The sequence below is a fragment of the Schistocerca nitens genome, chromosome 9 (assembly GCF_023898315.1).
Source record: "Schistocerca nitens isolate TAMUIC-IGC-003100 chromosome 9, iqSchNite1.1, whole genome shotgun sequence".
Lineage (NCBI taxonomy): Eukaryota > Metazoa > Arthropoda > Insecta > Orthoptera > Acrididae > Schistocerca > Schistocerca nitens.
The window spans coordinates 475,883,661-475,898,341 of record NC_064622.1 but is presented as its reverse complement, the minus strand read 5'-3'; the positions used below and the strand labels follow the sequence as shown (position 1 = coordinate 475,898,341).

At 44.5% G+C, this 14,681-nt stretch overlaps 1 protein-coding gene across 1 annotated transcript in view; it reads left to right on the top strand.

Annotated features, from left to right (window-relative positions):
• The window catches only part of LOC126203053 (copper-transporting ATPase 1), a 569,185-nt gene that overhangs the window by 520,118 nt on the left and 34,386 nt on the right, over positions 1-14,681 (top strand).

Below are 14,681 nucleotides of genomic sequence, written 5' to 3'. Positions count from 1 at the left end.
AGACAATCCGAGGAGCGTTCGTAGATTGTTTGCTGATGATGCCATTTACCGTCTAGTAAAATCAGAAGATCAAAACTAATTGCGACATAATTAAGACAAAATATCTATGTGGTGCCCAAAGTGGCAATTGACTCTAAATAATGAAACATGTGAAGACATCCACATTTGTACCAAACGGTATCCGTTAAAATTCGGTTACACGAGAAATCACACAAATCTAAAAGCTGTCAGTTCAGCAAAGTATCCAAGGATAAGAGTTACGAACTACTTAAATTGGAACGATTACATAGATAATGTTATCGGGAACGCGGGGCTAAGAAGGCGTTTTACTGGCGGAACACATAGAAGGTGCGACACGTCTATTGAAGATAGTGCCTACACCGCGGTTGTCCGCCCTCTGCTAGAATACTGCTGTGCGGTATGGGATCCTTACCAGAAAGGGTTGACGGAAGAAAAAAATATTTTTGAAATTGTAGTAGAACGTAATTTTACTTCCACTGTGTGACGGAGTCTTACTACAGGGTGTTTCAAAAATGACCGGTATATTTGAAACGGCAATAAAAACTAAACGAGCAGCGATAGAAATACACCGTTTGTTGCAATGTGCTTGGGACAACAGTACATTTTCAGGCAGACAAACTTTCGAAATTACAGTAGTTACAATTTTCAACAACAAATGGCGCTGCGGTCTGGGAAACTCTATAGTACGATATTTTCCACATATCCACCATGCGTAGCAATAATATGGCGTAGTCTCTGAATGAAATTACCCGAAACCTTTGACAACGTGTCTGGCGGAATGGCTTCACATGCAGATGAGATGTACTGCTTCAGCTGTTCAATTGTTTCTGGATTCTGGCGGTACACCTGGTCTTTCAAGTGTCCCCACAGAAAGAAGTCACAGGGGTTCATGTCTGGCGAATAGGGAGGCCAATCCACGCCGCCTCCTGTATCTTTCGGATAGCCCAAAGCAATCACACGATCATCGAAATATTCATTCAGGAAATTAAAGACGTCGGCCGTGCGATGTGGCCGGGCACCATCTTGCATAAACCACGAGGTGTTCGCAGTGTCGTCTAAGGCAGTTTGTACCGCCACAAATTCACGAAGAATGTCCAGATAGCGTGATGCAGTAATCGTTTCGGATCTGAAAAATGGGCCAATGATTCCTTTGGAAGAAATGGCGGCCCAGACCAGTACTTTTTGAGGATGCAGGGACGATGGGACTGCAACATGGGGCTTTTCGGTTCCCCATATGCGCCAGTTCTGTTTATTGACGAAGCCGTCCAGGTAAAAATAAGCTTCGTCAGTAAACCAAATGCTGCCCACATGCATATCGCCGTCATCAATCCTGTGCACTATATCGTTAGCGAATGTCTCTCGTGCAGCAATGGTAGCGGCGCTGTGGGGTTGCCGCGTTTGAACTTTGTATGGATAGAGGTGTAAACTCTGGCGCATGAGACGATACGTGGACGTTGGCGTCATTTGGACCGCAGCTGCAACACGGCGAACGGAAACCCGAGGCCGCTGTTGGATCACCTGCTGCACTAGCTGCGCGTTGCCCTCTGTGGTTGCCGTACGCGGTCGCCCTACCTTTCCAGCACGTTCATCCGTCACGTTCCCAGTCCGTTGAAATTTTGCAAACAGATCCTTTATTGTATCGCTTTTCGGTCCTTTGGTTACATTAAACTTCCGTTGAAAACTTCGTCTTGTTGCAACAACACTGTGTTCTAGGCGGTGGAATTCCAACACCAGAAAAATCCTCTGTTCTAAGGAATAAACCATGTTGTCTACAGCACACTTGCACGTTGTGAACAGCACACGCTTACAGCAGAAAGACGACGTACAGAATGGCGCACCCACAGACTGCGTTGTCTTCTATATCTTTCACATCACTTGCAGCGCCATCTGTTGTTGAAAATTGTAACTACTGTAATTTCAAAAGTTTGTCCGCCTTAAAATGTACTGTTGTCCCAAGCATATTGCAACAAACGGTGTATTTCTATCGCTGCTCGTTTAGTTTTTATTGCCGTTTCAAATATACCGGTCATTTTTGAAACACCCTGTACATTTGAGCTTTCGCCACTTCCAGTCTTTCTCCTTGACTGTGTGAACCAAGTATGGGTGGCACAGTGAAGTAGTCCGCTTGCACTGGCAGCTGGCGATGTGAGTGGGATAACAAGACATCCAATGTGAACAAATAGCACACCAGTTGCATTAAAGAAAAATTTTAAGGGAACTAGTCTTACTTCTTCACATCGGAATTCTTCAAAAACAACTGCTGAAAAAGATGACCATAATCTAAATGAAAAGATTCGTTTTTGCGGTGGGCAGAGACTTGTGAGGGGAAATGCTGACCTAATCGGCGCTCGGCGCTACCAACAAAAACTGCAACGTTTAACTTCACGCAATTTTGACACTATAACTGCTAGGTTGCTGGCGTTTGCAGAAATGAGAAGAAGAAAAAGCCAAAAAACAGGAAAGTCTGCATGGAGCGTTCCAGACAAATCCGAAATGTGACGAAACCGAACGATGGACCCATCGGACACCTTTTACTGTGTCACTTACATGCAGTTACCGTTCTTAGCAAAGTTATTATCGCCAAGCGTGAACGTGAATTGTTTTCCCTCCAATTCTTAAGCTAAGGGGGATAAGCGGGCAGCTAACTTGTTGATGTACAGAATACGTAATAATAAATCAATACTTAAATATACAGATCTAAAACTGGCATTGTGGAGCCGATATTTTTATAGGCCGGTACGTCGAAATTTTTTCCGTCGATATATCGATACTTTTTTCGATGCTTATACTTTTAAAGTATCAATATATCGTATTCCAGTTATTTTAAAAAATATCAACAGTCCTACCGCGTACATCAACTTTTCAATAAGTTCCCAGTCGCCGCGCCATTTCACTCGCACGCTACGATGCGCCTGTTACCCGCACCGCAGCGGAACTGTTTTTGCAGTAAACCAGGAACATACATTCTCCTGTAACTATGCGCTTCTATAGTTCCGCAACGGCCCAGTGCGGGACGATGTCTGTAACTTACTTTCTCAAGTCCTTACCTACAATTGCCATTACCTGCTCACTTTTATACTTAACAGGTAGGTTACGTGAACGGGGAGTAGTCGTAATCTTTTAATTACAACGTCAAAAAAATGAAGTTACGTCTAACAAGTTTGTTTGCGTGCCCATAATCCGCAGCAAGCACAGAATGTTTGTTTTGTAAATAAAACTGCCTTTTCTTGCTGCAACTGTAATTTATTTCTCCATGACGCGGTTCGCCTTTTTTATTTTTATTTATTTATTTATTATTTTTTACTCTCGGGCATCTTGAGTGGGATCTAGAACGATACGGTTTTGTTTTGACACGTGTTAGTTTTAGATTGTCAACCAGTTCACATCGCGTTTTTTTATGTAAACAAGTAATTACTTGCAGTTCGTCGGCACCGCCTTTTCCTGTCACCTGGTCTGGAGGTCTCACTACCACTTTATTTCCGAAACATAACCCTTTTTTGTATTGCGAACTTTCTCTTTCACAGTGTTCACCATGTCTATCCTTAATTTTCGGTGCGCTATTACTCTTTTGCTTATCTGCATAAAAAACGCGACGTGAACTGCTTGATAATCTAATAATAACCCTTACTTTATCGTTCTAGGTCCCAGTCCCACTGAAGGAACCTTGGAGTAAAAAAAGAAAGAGGCGAAACGCGAGGGGGAGAAATAAATTACAGTTACAGCAAGAAAAGGTGGTTGTAATTACTGAACAGTTGTTAAAGTTACTTGTGTTTGTAGGTGGCTGTTTGCAGTTCGTGGTACGCACTGAAATCCCGGAACCGCGTCACTTGCGCTGAAGCTGTAAGCCATTGTAACGGCTGCACCGCTCTGTGTTGGTTGTTCTAGCGGCGAGCTGCGGAGATTTCAGTGTGTACCACGAGCGCAGGCAAACTAAACGTCAGTTACGTAACTTTATTTTCTCAAGGTGGTGATTAAAACTTTGTCTGCCCCCCGTAGAGATTGCTTTGGGCTGGCACGTCTTTGGCTCTGTTGCACACAACACATGTGCGTGGCGTCGAACACGTAAATGTGGGACGATGAAAACTGCCTGCCACCGACAGTAATTTCTGTTGGGTAGCGCCTTGCTTGTAGTCAGTAACATTATAGTTTTGCCAGAAGGCCAAATAGTGTAGCAAAAATAGATAACACAGTCTTACAACACTATACATTCATTTATTAATAAATGTTTTTACAATACTAATCTGGCTTATGAAGATTGTGATTGGCAATACAGGGCAATATCCACTTGCACGGATCTGTCTTTAAACGCTGTACGAGCTGAAATTCAGTGATGATTACTACCATCACTGGCATAATATCCAGTTGGGCTCTTATTGACAGCGAATGTAGATGATTTGTGAAACAGAATACTGAGGCAGTGCTCAACTGACCAGTGACTAGACCCGTGTTTCTGATTATATTCACGTTTGTCAGGTGGATGTCTACTTGGGAACTACTTGTGTGACGTAAGGCGGAAGCGTAACGTAGTTATTGCGTGGCCCCTCTTTGAAGATTAACCTTGACTAAGCGCCTGAATAGTGGGCAGTTCGGCACTCTCCCATGTAGGCTGTGTTCCGTATCTTCTGGAGGACACGGCAAGCTCATAGCCTGAATTTACGTAATTGTTCCGTTAAATTTCGATTGCGCACAATCTAGTTTTCACAGCATGATTTTACTCATAATCTTGCAGTGCATTTTATACCAGACACCCTAAACACACGTATCGTGTGGGTATACGTGTGTTCGAGCTATTGGACACACGCATAAGTTTACGAACTCCTACAAACAGAGAGTAAGATATTTAGTCGATGTGTACAAACTCTAGGGATTGATCGATGAGAGGATACGGAACAAAAGAGGTCTAATGAACTTATGTTCGTAAATGCATGGTTCTCATGGTAGAGACAATTTATTCATACTTTGTTACGGGGACTGCAGTCTAATACGCGCTGTACCATGCAGCTACAGTTACAGTATGCATGAATTCCTCCTAGAGTATGGTACTGTTCCTAATACGTCATGCCGGCCGCGGTGGTCTAGCGGTTCTGGCGCTGCAGTCCGGAACCGCGGGACTGCTACGGTCGCAGGTTCGAATCCTGCCTCGGGCATGGGTGTGTGTGATGTCCTTAGGTTAGTTAGGTTTAAGTAGTTCTAAGTTCTAGGGGACTTATGACCTAAGATGTTGAGTCCCATAGTGCTCAGAGCCATTTGCACCAGCCTAATACGTCATGCCCTAGCGCCCTCTCCTGTCATAATAGTTGGCACCGTTGTGTCCGATTCACTTCTCCTGCTCACTCGCCTTGTAGTGGATGTGATACAGTGTTGTAGACAATGGTTCCGTATTCGAATCGAGAGCTTGCCGACATGGTGTTTGCTTACGGAAAGGCAAGTGCGAACGGGCGGCTGACAGCAGGGTTGTATCAGACCTATCTCCGCTGACAACAACCGCAGCATTCAATGTTCGCAACAGTGTTTCACCGTTTGTCTGAGACAGGGTCGTTTCAGGAAGCAGGAAATCATGAAGGACGTACCCGAAAAGTTCGGACACGAGACTTGGAGGAGAATATGATTAACCCTGTGGAAGGCGACCGCTGTGTCAGTACCAGGCAGTTGGCCCGCCAGAACAGGGTAAGCCAGACGACCGTGTGGAACATTCCCCATGACAACTGTTACTACCCTCATCGCTTACAGCGTTTCCAGGGCTTACTAGCGACGGACTTTCCACAACGGGAGTGGTTTTGGCACTGGTTTCTTCACCAGGCAACCACGATTCCTGGATTTGTGTCATCCATCCTATTCACAGTTGAGGCCACCTTTACACAGAGTGGTTTCTTCAACTTTCGTAACAGTCATTTGTGGATTACTATGCAGAACCCATATGGTGTGGTAACTGAGAATCATCAGCATCGGTGCAGCCGCAATGTGTGGGCCGGAATAATTGGCGACTGTATTTTGGGACCAGTCTTCCACCCACCTTGCCTAACAGGCCTAAACTATCGGTCTTTCTTGCAGGTGACTGTACCTCTCCTGCTGGAAGAAGTGCCATTGATGATTCGAAGGCTGTTACGTGATGATACTCGAGCCCACTTCGCCGTTACCGTCCGGACGCATCTTAATTGTGTCCCTGGTCGATGGATCGGACGAAGGGGGTCCAGTTGCATGGCCTGCTCGTTCACCGCATCTCAACCCGTGCGATTTCTGGTTCTGGGGCCGTCTCAAATGTGTATGCAGAGCCCATTCCAGATGTGGAGACACTGGAGCAGCTTATTTATGTTGCGTTTGACACTGTTCGGTTGCAGCCTGGCCGATGTGAACGCGTGAGACAGAACATGTTACGGCGCGTGCACGCGCGCGTTGAGGCACATGGAAACCATTTTCAGCACATACTCTGTGACTGCGTGATACAGCGCGTATTAGATCGCAGCGTCTGTAACAATGTTTGAATGATAAATGGTCTCTAGAATGGAAATCATGCATTTCCGGAAATAAAAGTTCATTAGACCTTTTTTGTTCCGTATTTTCTCATCGATCAGTCCCTAGAGTTTGTACACGGTGGATAAAACATCACCGTGTATAATACGGAATTGCTTCATTAAAGTTATCAGTCAGACCTGATATGGGTTGATTTGCTTGAGTTTGGTTACATCAGATACCAAAAGTCGTTATGGAAATGCAATGGGGTGCATGTAGTTTAATGCCCTAGTTGGCAGTGAATTGACCAATGCAGCAATATTAAAGCGTTAATTATCTCATGAAGATCCGTGATAGTAAGGTTTCAATCGCGGAAAAAAACCTTTTCTGGTAAAATGCAGTTGAAACAGATGCATCTGCAGAATTTTAGGGTAAAAATATTTTTTTTTCTTTCAAATCTCACCCATATTAATCGACCTGCGAAGTCAGTCTAATCAACAACTTATTAATAATGATTCTAAAGGAAAAGTAATTCTGTTCTGCAGTGGACATCACGCTTACCGCGGCAGAATATTATCATATTATCTACAGGAAGCCCAGAACATTTACACTATTCTAACAATGCGGCACACTTGTCACTCAAGGGTCTCGGCGTGGAACGACATTTGTAACTCGTTTTCTCAAGCACCTGTGTGTATAAAAATTTTGCAGCCGCCTCATCTCCGACTACGTGGATGGGCGCCATTTACTGACCCGAAAAGACAGCCTTATGTCACCCACAGTGTGTTTTATAGCGCAGGCTGTTACGCAACACAACTGCCGTGTGCGTCCCCTGGTCGACTGTGTGCGTCTAGTCCAGGGGCGGTGCCAGTACGTTGGGTTTGGGTGTTTGACTGCCGTCTGTCGTGGAACAGCTCTTCTTTGCACTCTCGTACGCATTAGGGCAGTTTTCGGTAAACTGCCACTTTATCTGTACTTATGCCGCCACTCTGGACGCTGGTTGAATCTGTCCTGCGTACAGCTGCATCATCTACGGCTGCCCGCCTCCACGTATGGAGTCTATCGAGTCGTTAATACGGCATGGGGTTATCACAGTTCAGCTCCCCGAGGCAGGCCAGAGGTTATCTCGGCCTATGTTGACGATTGCTTTGCTCTGATCTCTTATAAGAAAACATGTAGTCTAAGAGTTTGTTCTGGAAGCGCACCGAATAGGATTTTTTCTTTCTAGGCATTCTGTTGTAAATTAATCACTTTAGGAAACGGAGGACGTGAGCGTGTAATAGCATACGTTTGTCGTGGACATTTTATTATGTTGAAATACAACAGGTTGTTTACCGAATAGTCAACGCTTAGAGAATCAAGGGCTGTTGCCGTGGCAATATTTGTTCGAGAGAGGTCATCGAAGGATATTGGCACAGAGAATACAATCCACAGCTTAATCACTTGTATTACCCTTATCTCAGTTTTGGAGCCAATTGCTTGTTGCAGTGCCATCCACCGAGGTGGCTATTTATCTGGATTTCCCATAGATCGTGCCCACGATATGTCGCTACGATATGAATCAGTTTTCAAGACTGGTGTAGCAGGTAACCCAAATAAAGCAGACCCGTGAAATGTCTTAGGAATTACGTCACGACGTAATATTAGCAGCAATAAGTTTATCAGAAAGCTATCCGAACATGTCCGAATATTTAAAAAGAATGCCAAATAAAAGACACACTGTGGAAGAGTTGGATAAGAGCGCCATTGACTGTGCGTCTGGTCCCGGCGGAGGTTCGAGTCCTCCCTCGGACATGTGTGTGTGTGTGTGTGTGTGTGTGTGTGTGTGTGTGTGTGTGTGTGTGTGTGTGTGTGTGTTTGTTTGTTTGTTCGTAGGATACTTTAGGTTACGTAGTGTGCAAGCTTAGGGACTGATGACCTTAGCATTTAAGTCCCACAAGATTTCACACACATTCGATAAGAGCGCATTGCGAATTAGTTGTCAGAGTGGGAATTACAAAATCCTCGTGACAGAACACTATCGAAACGGGCCTTAATTTTCATCCTTGGTAATAGCTTGTCGTGCATTAGTTAAACCGTCAAAGTCAATATTCACGAGATCAGGACTGGCTGTGATTCCTGATCGAAGTGATCCAGGACCGTACGGCTCCTCAGTTTCCTATCTCTTCAGATGATGCCTGCTTATTCCGTCCTCGCACATCACGACGCTGAGCACCTGAAAACCATCGGCAGTGGGTTCGACAGCTGTTGCTTACTGTTAAGGTTAGATTTTGATGCGAAATTTAGGTCCTGTCTTAGTTGGACCTCCTATTTCTTCACTGAAAATATTACTGCAAGCTGACGGTTTACATGAATGGCTGTAAATTAAACACCGATGAGCCAAAACGTCGTGATCTCTGTCCACCACTTGGCTGGTCCCACCTGTTGTCGTTGCAGGCACATGACGTGGTAAGGAAGGCGGAACACACACGAGTGGAGACTTGTTCAAAATGGTTCAAATGGCTCTGAGCACTATGGGACTTAACATCTGAGGTCATCAGTCCCCTAGAACATAGAAGTACTTAAACCTAACTAACCTAAGGACATCACACACATCCATGCCCGAGGCAGGATTCGAACCTGCGACCGTAGCGGTCGCGCGGTTCCAGACTGTAGCGCCTAGAACCGCTTTGCCACTCCGGCCGGCTGGAGACTTGTAACAGTGACACTAGCGGCCACAAATCGGGAAATCCACTTTTTTTAAAGACACGGTGGAGTCCCACGCCCATACCGACGTGGTGACCATCTCAAAAGATCTACTGCCACCTCCATATTTTTTAGCTAGTAATATAGGACTTCACGGGATGTTGGGTCGTGATGTTATCCGTGCTTCTGGGTAAGATTACCCACTAACACTGTCACATCGAGGAGACAGATAGTGGTCGAGAAGCGAACGAAGGGTAGCGGCTTCAGAGACAGAGGAAACAAGGTGCCACGCCAGAGAGACGTCTGTGATAGTCTGGTCGGGTAGTAAGAAAAGTAGCGATTTATTGTTATCAGCGACACATCACGCAAGGGTAGGGTCGTTGTTAGTTTTGGGTATGGCTCAGTGTTCGGCACCGTTGTCACAGCTTAGGTCGTCATGAAGGGTGTCGGTCCTTCTGAGGAGGGGTGCTGCTGGTCTGGTCACCTGCGAAGTCTCCTGGGTCAGCTGCAACGTCTGTACCGGTAATGTGCCAAGATTGTCATATTAGTGGTCGAGCTGTCATAAACAGATCACTGTGTAAGGGTTTTGGTTGGGTTGGTTCGCGTTTATTGTGCAATACGGCTTCCCTGCATTGCCAGTTGGTTGGCTAGTTTACACCCGGCAGTTCCAGTTAATTTTGCTGTGCTGTAGGGGTTCACCAGTATTTGGCATGTTTGTGTGTTGGTGTTACCCGTAGGTGGTTGATTGTCACTAAATAGACCACTGACATGAGACTTCCACAAAGGGCAGATTGTTATGCCCCGGTGTCTCGGAAGATGCCTCTGGAAAATGGCAAAGCTGGTTGGATTTTCGCGAGTATCTGTGGAAAATGTTAGAACGACTTTGAAGCCAGGATTACCCAACAAGGTATTGGACCACCTCACCTCACCTCACCTTTCCTCATCACAGAGCGTGGAGACCGCAGGCTAGTCCAATCTATATGGGAGAAGCAGCGATAAGTGGCGGATCTGACTGAGTAGGATGCTGGTGCAGATACACGTGTTTCGGAGCAGATCGAACGTCGGTGAATCAGTGTGGCTCCGAATGCTTTCGACAGAGTCAGTTGACTTGGCTGGCCATTCATGTATATGAAGTGTCCCTCTATTCATCTTCGGCACGATTAGATTGCGGTAGCGTGATGCATTCTCTTGCTAAAAGCACATACAGCGTTATTCCTAAGTACCTCGAGAGATTTAGGAGACAACTGTGTGTATACAACAAGACATAGGAGTACATAAAACGAAGACATGGAGCACGCAAACGTCAACACGTCCGTGAAAATAATTGAAGTCGCAACGGCAGCAGTCCGCTTTGTAAATCTGTTCACTGGGTTGCCTGAATGCTGGCGCGAACTAATTGACTACGACAGTACGGAGCGTATGATTCACTACATGCAGGGTGATTTGAAGTAAGGGACCCTAGAGCCAAGCTATGGCGGTGTAATGTCAAAACTACAGTAGAGTAAAAGTTAAGATAATTTTCATTCTGGTTTTGTCATAGGGAAAAAAAAAAAGGCGAATATGGCCTGGGACGAATTAGGGATGAAAAAGAAGGGGACTAGCTTCTCGACTTCTCACAGTTTCAAAGACATTTAAATCAAAACATCTTGAGATATTCTCTCTCTTTTACGACCCTACTACAGTGCAACGAGAGCTCTTTGCTGAAAGGTGTTCGCACGCCTGCATCTTTAAATTTATAGGCTTTCCAAGTCCCTGATCCCTTTGTGCCCAAAAACCGCAATATTCGCCAGCCTTGGAAACAACATATAATATCCCATGGCTGAAGAGCATATATGGCACGATGCATCATGTTACATGACTTGGTTACTAATACTAACAAGTAAACTAGCGCGAATATGTCAAGATGCTTGGATTTAAATATCTTTGAAGCTGCTTGATAAGTCAAGAAACTAGTTTCCTTTTTTACATCCAAAGTTTTGTCTAGGACATATTCGCCTTTTTGTGCTGCGATGTGAGCATTTTCCATTCTGGTATTTTAATGTTTAGATTGCACACTCTATTTGTTCAGTTCTCGGCGATAAAGCGCGTGCCAGCGAACTGAGAAGTCGCGTGATCATACCCTGACCGGACCGCAGAAATCTAGTCTTCACCTCCCAACGATGTGATGACCGGGTTCCGCGTTACGTTATAGGTTCCCTTTCGCCAGCTGGATAAGTGGGACAGTGAAGTCACAAGGAAGTCGCCGTGTGGCGTCCAGTTGGAAGACTTGCGCTGCCATTGAGGCACACGCAATGATTACTTGCTCTCAAGAGTGTGCAAAACTTAGTGTACAGTCTTTATCAAGAACGACTATGGTTTTCGTTTTAGCCATTGATCATCTCTGCAATACTTACTAGTAAGTTAATTATTCTACTACAGTGAATACCCAAAGAAAATGGTACACCTGCCTAATATCGTATACGGCCCCACGAGCACGCAGAAGTGCCGCATGTGGCATGTACTCGACTAATGTCTGAAGTAGTGCTAGAGGGAACTGACACCATGAATTCTGCAGGACTGTCCACAAATTCGTAAGAGTACGAGGGGGGGGGGGGGTGGAGATCTCTTCTGAACAGCACGTTGCAAGGCACCCCAGATATTTTCAGTTCATGTCTGGGGAGTTTGGTGGCCAGCGGAAGTGTTTAAAGTCAGCATTGTCCTGCTGGAATTGCCCAAGTTCGTCAGAATGAACATGAATAGATGTAGGTGATCAGACACAATGCTTACATACGTATCACCTGTCAGACTCGTATCTAGACGTGTTAGGTATTCCATATCACACCAACTGCACACGCTCCACACCATTACAGAGCCTCCTCTGTTGACATGCAGGATCCAGGGGGATAAAGAGATACCATCAAAGTACAGACCGATTTCACTTTTGCCAGCATTCTCAAAAATTTTAGAAAAAGTAATGTACAGGCAGCTTCTCAACCATCTGACCACAAATAACATATTATCAAGAACACAGTTTGGATTTCTGAAGGGTTCTGATATTGAGAAGGCTATTTACACCTACAGTGAATATGTACTTAATTCATTAAATAACAAGTTACAAGCAGCAGGTATTTTCTGTGATTTGTCAAAGGCATTCGATTGTGTGAACCACAACATCCTTTTAAATAAATTAGAATTCTATGGTGTCACGGGCAGTGCTGCAAAATGGTTCAAGTCATACCTCACTAACAGGAAAGAAAGGGTGTCAGTGCAAGGGACTAGTGAATGAAGTCATCATCAGAATGGGAAGAAATTACATGTGGTGTCCCACAAGGATCCATCTTAGGGCCATTGCTTTTTCTTGTGTACATTAATGATCTCTCATCAGTTACACTGCCAGAAGCAGAGTTCGTTTTGTTTGCAGATGACACAAGTATTGCAATAAATAGTATGTTGAGTGTAGTTCTAGAAAGATCCGCTAATGATATTTTCATGGATATTAATAAATGGTTTAAAACCAACTCACTGACATTCAACTTTGAAAAGACTCACTATATGCAATTCAGAACCTGTAAGAGGTTTCGACCCCGCATATGCATAAAGTATGAAGAAGAGCAAATAGAAGAGGTCGACAGTCTTAAATTCCTGGGATTACAACTTGATAATAAATTCAGTTGGGAGGAGCACACCACAGAACTGCAGAAACGCCTTAACAAATCTGTATTTGCAATTCGAGTGTTAGCAGACATAGGCGATATAAAAATGAAGAAGCTTGCATACTTTGCCTACTTTCATTCCATAATGTCATATGGTATAATATTTTGGGGTAACTCTACAAGTCAAATAAAAGTTTTCAGAGTTCAAAAGCGTGTAATACGTATTATTTGTGGAGTAAGTTCACGGACGTCCTGTAGAAAGCTCTTCAAACAACTGAGTATACTAACTACTGCATCTCAGTACATTTACTCCTTAATGAAATTTGTCCTAAATAATATATCTCTTTTTCCAACAAACAGCTTAGTTCATACATACGATACCAGGAACAAAAATGATCTGCACAAAGACTTAAAAGCACTTACTTTAGTTCAAAAAGGGGTCCACTACTCAGGAACACTCATCTTCAATAATTTGCCAGCAAACATAAAAAATTTAGTTACAAATAAAGATCAGTTTAAAAGGAGCCTGAAAGACTTACTAGTGGCCAACTCCTCCTACTCGATTGACGAATTTTTTAATAGAAACAAATGATGTATTGTATGTATTCATACTATTGGTATTGTTATTTCAGCTTAAAAAAAATTGACGTGTTCCACATCCACGAGGATCTCCTCAGCACGGATCTATGGAACGAAAAACTAATCTAATCTAATCCATGGATTGATGAGGTTGTCTCCATACCCGTACACGTCCATCCGCTCGGTACAGTTTGAAACGAGTCACGTCCGACCAGGCAACATGTTTCCAGTCATGAACAGTCCAATGTCGGTGTTGACGGGCGTAAAGCTTTGCGCCGTGCAGTCATCAAGGGTACAGGAGAGGGCCTTCGGCTCCGAAAGCCCATATCGATGATGTTTCGCTGAATGGTTCGCACGCTGACACTTGTTGATGGCCCAGCACTGAAATCTGCAACAATTTGCGGAAGGGTTGCATCTCTGTCACGTTGAACGATTCTCTTCAGTCGTCGTTGGTCCCGTTCTTGCAGGATCTTGTTCCGGCCGCAGCGATGTCGGAGATTTGATGTTTTGCCGGGTTTTTGATATTCACGGTATACTCGTGAAATGATGGTACGGGAAAATCCCCACTTCATCGCTACGTCGGAGATGCTGTGTCCCATCGCTCGTGCGATGGGACACTACGTTCAAACTCACTCAGATTTTGATAAACTTCCATTGTAGCAGCAGTAAGTGATCTGACAACTGCCCCAGACACTTGTCGTCTTCTATAGGCGTTGCCGACCGCAGCGCCGTATCCTGCCTGCTACATATCCATGTATTTGAATACGCATGCCTATACCAGTTTCTTTGGCGCTTCAGTGTATGTTCTGACTTTTGTGGGAAGGACATTTCATTCAGAAATGGGCGTAGCCAACGTGTAAAGAAATACCGCCATTCTTCGCAGTAGTCTCTCACAGTATAAGAATAGAAGGCTTAGGGCGCTGCAGCAAACGCAGTTACCACGGGTAGTCTACTGAAACAAGAGACTCGTTCGTCGCCTTCGTGTACCAGTAATGAAATATGTTGTTGTTGTGGTCTTCAGTCCTGAGACTGGTTTGATGCAGCTCTCCATGCTACTCTATCCTGCGCAAGCTTCCTCATCTCGCAGTACCTACTTCAACCTACATCGTTCTGAATCTGTTTAGTGTATTCATCTCTTGGTCTCACTCTACGATTTTTACCCTCCACGCTTCCCTCCAATACTAAATTGGTGATCCCTTGATGCCTCAGAACATGTCCTACCAACCGATCCCTTCTTCTAGTCAAATTGTGCCACAAACTTCTCTTCTCCCCAATCCTATTCAATACCTCCTCATTGGTTATATGATCTACGCA